General features: G+C 35.7%; 2 non-coding genes across 2 annotated transcripts; both read right to left on the reverse strand.

The window, feature by feature from the left end:
* Nucleotides 1-297: 297 nt before the first annotated feature.
* Nucleotides 298-432, reverse strand: LOC125996921 (small nucleolar RNA SNORA51). The gene has a single exon (XR_007491580.1). It is a non-coding gene; the product is annotated as a small nucleolar RNA SNORA51 (small nucleolar RNA).
* A 6,822-nt stretch (nucleotides 433-7,254) lies between these two features.
* Nucleotides 7,255-7,361, reverse strand: LOC125996653 (U6 spliceosomal RNA). Its single transcript, XR_007491334.1, has one exon. It is a non-coding gene; the product is annotated as a U6 spliceosomal RNA (small nuclear RNA).
* Between the last annotated feature and the right edge of the window lie 295 nt (nucleotides 7,362-7,656).

The following is a 7,656-nucleotide window of genomic DNA, read 5'->3' on the forward strand; positions in this document are numbered from 1 at the left end:
CAGTGGAAGAAGACTAAAGTATGAGTCTCTGCCTTCTTTATACCCCTGATTTCATGGACAAGAATCAGTTCTCACTTTAGGGTGGAAGAAGAATACCAAGTAAAGAATAATCCAATATACCATCACTATATCACACCCTAGGGTGGAGTACAAACATTGGATTAAGGTAGGACCCAATTTTTTTTTCAAAGAAGTGGTTTAAACACTCCTGCCATTCATTTGGAACAATAAATACCTATAAATAGCTAAAGCAATCCTTGGGGAAAAGATGGGAGGCATCACTCTACCCAATTTTATTCTTTTTGCCCCTAATTCACAAAACAGACCAGGCAAAGGGCCTGTGTTGAGGTGTATATGGGGTGCATTTACTGTACCTCCTCTTTCTATACAGTCAGTGTAAACAACACAGCTTGTGGTAAGAATTGGGAGGCCTTATCTTTTCTTTTTTTGTGTGATTTTTTAAATATATATATAATCCTTCACTAGTGCAACTTAACCCAATTTTAAATAGTACTATAAAGCAATAGTCATTAAAACAGCATGGTATTGGAAGAAAGACAGACCATCAGATCAGTGAAATTGACTTGAAGATTCCAAAACTGAACCCAGGTATACAATCAATTATTTATAGATAAAGGAGAAAGACAAGGTAGAGTGAGAAAAACCTCCTCAACAAAAGTGGTATTGGGAAAACTGGTCAGTTTCAAAAAGTGAACTCAGACCTCTTTTTAACACCATGCACAAAGGTCAAATCAAAATGAATTAAAGACCTTTACATCAAAACCGAAACCAAAAGGTACATAGAAGAAAACATGTGTAAAACATTCCATGACACTGAGTCTAAAGGCATATTTAAGGAGGAAACACCACTGCCAAGCAAGCAGAATCAGAGATAAACAAGTGGGACTACATTAAACTGAAAAACTTTTGCATTTTAAATAAAACCGTGACTAGGATGCACGGAATGGGAGAAATTATTCATCCAACACTCATCTGATAAAGAGCTATTATCTAAGATATATAAGGTACTGGCAGAACTTAACAAGAAAAAATATCTAACCCCATTATAAAATGAGGAGAAGAAATGAACAATCATTTCCACAAAGAAGAAATACAGATGGCCAAAAGGCACATTAAAAATACTCTGCATTACTAATCATCAGGGAGATACAAAACAAAACAACAATGACATGCCATTTCACGGCACAGAGACTAGCATACATAATAAATAACAGGAACGATCAGTGTTGGTGAGAATGTAGGGAGAAAGGAACTCTCATTCACTGCTGGTGAAAATGCCATCTATTCTATATTTTCTTGTAAACAATATGAATATTCTTTAAAAAACTGGAAATCGAGCTTTCAGCTCAATTCAACAATACTGCTCAGATGAGCACTACTGCTCATAGGGAAATAGCGAGGATCTGGAAGCAACCTAGATGCCTGACAACAGATGAGTAGCTAAAGAAACTATTATATGGAGTAAAACTGGGGTAAAAATAAATCAGAGGAATAAACATAGAATAATCTCATTTATATGTGGGCTATAAGGAAGGTAAAATATAGTGTGAGGATGTTATCCAGAGACAATAGAGATGAGGACTAGAAGTAACAGCATATGATAGGAAGCTTACCACAAAGAACAGAGAGTTCAGTTAGAGTAGAGAAGGGTTTATTATAAAAGGGACAAGTATGGCACTCCTTTATAAACAGTAGCACAAACTACAAAATGAAAAGAGACAAAAAGAAAAGGAAAAGGAATGTAAAATGTCTACCCAAGAGGTAGGTGAGTGAGGGTGGATGAGAGGGAAACTGTTCACATTAGTGATGAGAAATGCACATGGTGAGCATTTCTATATATTGTATGCCTGTAACTCAATCATGAACAACTTTCTCTGTGGGGGAGAAAACTGTAGCATGAGCAGCCTTGTAACCATGGTATTTAAATTAAAAGAAAAAAAGTCAATAGCATTTGGTCTTGGAAAAAATCAGCACATTCCTCTTGATTCACATATTCACACAAGTGAAAAAAGTGCTGTTTTTTTTCTGATGCTAAGCAGGAAAGAATTAGGTAAACAAGACAGAAAGGCTAGATATTCAAATAGAAAATATATATAAGAATAAGAAAACAATCACAAAAAATAATGTAAACCAAAAAAAGTGTATGAAGTGAATAGAAAATAGAATCAAGTATAAGACATCAATATTACAGGGATGATAATAGTAACAATAACCAATGAATTCTAGTGATAATGGTAAATGATAATGCCTAAAGTGAATTTGAGTAAGAAGTAATTACAAAAAAATCTCTGACTCTCACTAAACTCAGCTCAAAAGCCTTGAACTGCAGGAGAGCTTTGGAGAACCCAACACTCCCATATAATTAAGATGGTCAGACAATTTTTTACACAGTGAGTGCAATGTTCTATGAGGCAGCACAACCACTATTGTGTCTTAATGTCTTGCTCTAAGTTAAGTAGTAACAGAGCATTGATGTGAGCATGTAGTGTAGGTAGAAGTTTCTATTGAAGGTACTGCCGGGAAAGGAGGATCTGCCAGGGCTGATTCGATTACTTTATGTTGTTTCTTTCCTATTTCTTTATTTGCCTCCATCTCAGCTCCTGGGATTCCTGAGTAGGAACCAGACAGATGAAACTGTGAGATACACTATCTCATTGTGGCTTTTTCTGGCAGGAGGACCAGCACACTTTCATCCATTAGACTCTCATGCTTGGATCTTTGGGGCACTTCCCCAACCACTCTCTTTAATGCACCCTCTTTAAATACCAAAACTGTTGAATTAAAATGAACACATATTATTAATTTTAAAGCATTGTGTATTTGAAAATATTAAATTGATTTGAATTGCTCAATATGTGTTATTGCTTAATATGTATAACTTGCAAAGGAGTCTGCTTTGCGTAGAATAAAAACAATATAATGACATCATGTGAACATGTAGATAGCAGCTGAAAGTAACAAATCATTAATATTTTCTAACAAGATATTGTATTTTTACAAGGCTAAGGTCTAATTCTAGTTAGTGAGACAATTCACCTTATTCTTTAGTATTCTTAAAATAAGGACTTCTAAATACATTTACAGAGTGTAGATTTGGTAAGTTTCCTAAATAAGAAATAATAATTAGGGGCTTTGCTTGCATTTATAATTATGTTTTTGTTTTTCTTAATTGAGATTGTATGGTTTATAATTTTCTTAATAATGGTTTCTCATAGACAAAATTTCAATACCATAACAATCACCAGTGTTCCTATTTCTTCAAGTATCCCTTCTATCTGATAACCACCACCCCCAACTCAGTTGTGTGTCTCAGTTCTACCATTATATTGACTTGGGATATTTGTTGTTACCTTTGTGGTTTTAAGTTCTTCCTATAAGAGGATCACTTTGTATTTACCACTTTCCTTCTGGCTGATTTCACTCAGCATGATATTCTCTAGTTCCATCCATATTATTACAAATTGCATAATTTCCTGAAGAAAGAACTTGTAGTTAACTTGATATGTTGTGGTGATGTAAGACCAGTTTTTATCTAAAAATTATATGTTGTTTGTAGTTTTATGATTAGCTAAATATTTTATGTAAGTTAAATTTATTGATTTATACCAGATAGATTTCCTGATGCAATAGTAAACTTTAAATATCTCTCACAATACATTTATCTGGCTTTATTTCATTTAACTTTTCTTACAAAAGTGTTTGATTTATTTTGGTATGGTTACTGAAAGATTTCTCATATGGAATTCAGTCTAGCAACTTCAATTTAAGCATCCACACAATATGACCTTCCTTTACCATTTTATTTGCTTTGTAACTGGCAAATAAGTTACGTTACTGTTCTCAGATTCTATGTCACATAAGTTAAACTTAACCAGAAAATATCTCTTAAACATTCATACTATCTACAAGAGTGCAAAGTGTCATAGGCAAAAATATATTTATCAGCAAAAAACAAGACGTTCACAGTCTTAGGGGGACTCTACTGAAAGATAATCAGGCAATTATAAAGTATATTTGATAGTGCTGACCTGAAGAAGGTAAAGCTACTGTGAGCAAAATATAAGTGTTTTTCACTTAGAAATTGGGTCAGGATAGAGTGTGATCCAGTTAATGATCTAGTGTAGGAACTGGGATGTAGGATGTAGGGATAAAATTCATTGGTAGAATACATAGAGTATGTGTTGCATGAATGAGGATCTGGATGAAATCATTAACACTATTAAACAAGAAATGGAAACTCTAATAACATACATACATCCCATTTCTTTCATTCTTTTCTCCTCTGGTAACACTCTTCTCTCAAGATGAAAGAAGCAAAAACAGTAAGGTTGGAGGAAGGGAAAGGCAGAGTGTACTAGGCAGGACTAAGCATCTCAAGCCTCAATTAAGAGGATCAAAACATTGAGTTCCTACAGCTCTCTGACCTGCAAGGAATTAATACACTCTAGAGGAGGAGTTAGGGAATGAAAAATCAAGAAGAGGAACAAGGGCCACTGAAAAAAAAATCAAAACATTAAAGGCAGGAGGGACTCTTTGGAGCATATTATAAAGTGAATGAATTATGGATGCTTTTGTTCAGAAGCGTCACTGTTGGCTAAAAGCACAGAGATTCTCCAGGAGAAGTCAGTTAAAAATAAGTGTTGGAATCCAAAATAGTGGTCAAAGGCCTGACCCTGAGACAATGGTGAATGTTATTAGCAAACATTGATAAATCAGAGATAGAATACAAGTTGAATGGGATCAAAGACTACTCTTCTGCCTTTTGTTTGTCTGTTTTGGTGGTGCCAGAGATGGAAATCCAGAGCCTCATAAAAGCAAAGTAAGTACTTTACAGCTGAGTTACATCCAGGCCTGGAGATTGCCCTTTGGCAATTGTCACTTGTCAAAGATGCTGGATGGGCTTTCTGCATTACAGTTACTTGGCTTCTGGCTGAGGCTCAGTAGTGACTTCCCATTGGGATTATTTTCTCCATCTACCAGTGAGTTCCAATGTGGCCAGTAGCAAAATGTGAGCAGATGTGATCTGCCTTGTTTCCAGCTTGGGGAATTCATTGCGAGTTCTGAATATCTTTTTTTATCCCACATCTCTACGAAATATTGGTAATAGACACCATTTCCCTCTTCCATTTATTCCCATTCCTCCTAATTATCTACCTTTAATCAGATTAACTCCTTAATTGCTATCAACTAAAATTTTGGCATCTTCTTAAGAGATGTACAAAGTGAGAGAGAGATAGTGTGTGTGAGCACTATGTAGTGGAAATAAATGATGGAATACCACCTGTGTAGTCTTGAAAAGCAAGTCATATGCCTAATAAGGAGAAAAACTAAAGAGGGCAATAGTTTGCCTTTTATTTTTTTTAAATTATTTATTTTATTTTATTTTATTAAAGCATGAGATTTACAGATATTTATAGTTGAGCTCTAGTGACAATGATAGTCAAGCACTAATTCCATGACAAATGTCAACCTCCCTCTTTGTTTTATCATTCTAGTGAGACCTTCAAATACAGAGAAGAGCTTAGATGAATACAGCTTGAAACAGTTGAAACAATTGAAAATTGAAACAATAAGATAATTTTAATCCCAATCCTATGAACTTTTAAGAATGGGTAAATTCTACTCTGACCTCGCCCCCAGGCAACCCTGGCCAGTCAGAAATTCCTTTCTTTCAGCAAACGAAAGCTGGGTATGGCTGTCCGTAAGCACTCAGACCACAATTTTGTGGACCCTAATTTTTGAGTGTTATTAAGAAACAGGAGGAAAAAAACCAACAAGCTTTTAAAATCTAAATCTAAATCATGTAAACGGCCCATACACTTTCCCCCCTCTCTCCCAGAGCAGCCTCGGAGGTCACAAGTCCCTTTCCTTCTGCAAAGATAAGCTGGGCAGGACTCTCCCATAAACACTCTTCACTTCAATTTTGCAGACCCTAACTTTTTAAGTGTGATTGAGAAACAGGAGGGAAAAAAAGCTTTTAAAATCTAGCCACGTGTAAATGAACCCCCCTCCCCCAGTAGCCCTGACAACTGATCAGGAGAGCTCAGAGGGATCTACATATTCACTCTCTGGCAATAGACCCACTGTCCTAGCAACCTCTCTGACACTTCAGGCTATACCTGATGATCCTAGTCAGACCACACCCAATTTTTTTTTCCCTTAGAAAACATACAGACTCAAAACAAAAAGGAAAACTCATCAAACTAAACTGCAACATCCCTACCATACTTGGGTAATTCCTGTATCTAAAATTAACAAACCCCAAAACAGACCTACCTCCAACCACCCCCTATAAAATCAAATAGACCACTTTAAAAAATAACAACACCTGAAACAACCCCAACACCCCAAAACACCTATGCAAAGAAAATGAGGAAACTGAGGAAGACTCCATTAGTTGGGGATTTGGAGAGAAATCCCAGTAGATTTGCAAGTCATCCAAAATGCACAAACTTCATAGATGAGGACCTAAAATTAGCATTTAATATCTTAGAAATGAAATTCAAAGAGTCACTAACCAAAGAAATGAAGAAATCTGTAGATGAACAATTTGTCCAACTCAAAGAAGAACTCTATCACAAGGTGAAAGATACACATGGAACTAAGGGAACTAAAAAATATGGTAGCAATCTACAGTAGCAGAATCAAACACATAGAGAATCACATGGATGATCTGGAAGACAAAATGCCAGACAGCAACAAGGAAATAAAAAAAATTAGAAACAAACATTGGCAGAAGAGCAAGTAGTGAGGGAAATAATAGCAGCCGCTGGGAAAAGGCACCTGCTCAAATTCAAGGGGTGAAAAGGAGTTTCAAATAAAATATGCTAACATGATAACATGTTTTTTAGTTCCTTCAGTTCCACTTGTATGGATTCTCTCACTTTCTGAAACAATTCTTCTTTGACTTGGTTGATATGTTCGTCTATAGAATACTTAATTTTTCAGGTTAGTGATTCCTTGATTTCCATTTCTAAATCATTAAGTGTTGATTTTTAGGACCTCATCTATAATTTAGGCATTTGGGTGGACTTGAAATTTGGACTTGAAGGAGTTCTCTCTATATCCCCAACTGTAGGTGTCTTCCTTAGTTTCCTCATTGATCTTTTAATTTAGTGGTTTGGAATGCTGGATTATCAGGGTCTTTAAAAAAGTGATGAATTGTTTGTATAAAACCTGGCTTGAGGTATATCTTCTATAGAGGTTATTTTTCTTTCTTTCTTTTTTTTTTTTTTAAATATGGAACGCTTCACGAATTTGTGTGTCATCCTTGCGCAGGGGCCATGCTAATCTTCTCTGTATTGTTCCAATTTTAGTATATGTGCTGCTGAAGCAAGCACTATTTTTCTAAACTAGCAAGGTTATCTAAGTATAATATAAATATTGTGTACAACATCATTGTTTATTTCAGCTGGGTTTTGAGTTGTATATTGTCTAAGAGAAAGAAGTGCCAGATCCAATCTGCTAGAAACTCCATGAAATGAATTGATATGGCTTCGCATGGACTCGATACTGTCCTTATTATTTGGAAAAAGGAGAGCTGATGGTAAGTAGGCATTGGAACCCAGAAGAAGGCTGAGGGAATGCTGGAAAGAAGGACCCATTTGTGCTTGGTGGACAGGATTAGGTTGAGAG

Source organism: Suncus etruscus, chromosome 18 (genome assembly GCF_024139225.1).
Source record: "Suncus etruscus isolate mSunEtr1 chromosome 18, mSunEtr1.pri.cur, whole genome shotgun sequence".
Taxonomy (NCBI): domain Eukaryota; kingdom Metazoa; phylum Chordata; class Mammalia; order Eulipotyphla; family Soricidae; genus Suncus; species Suncus etruscus.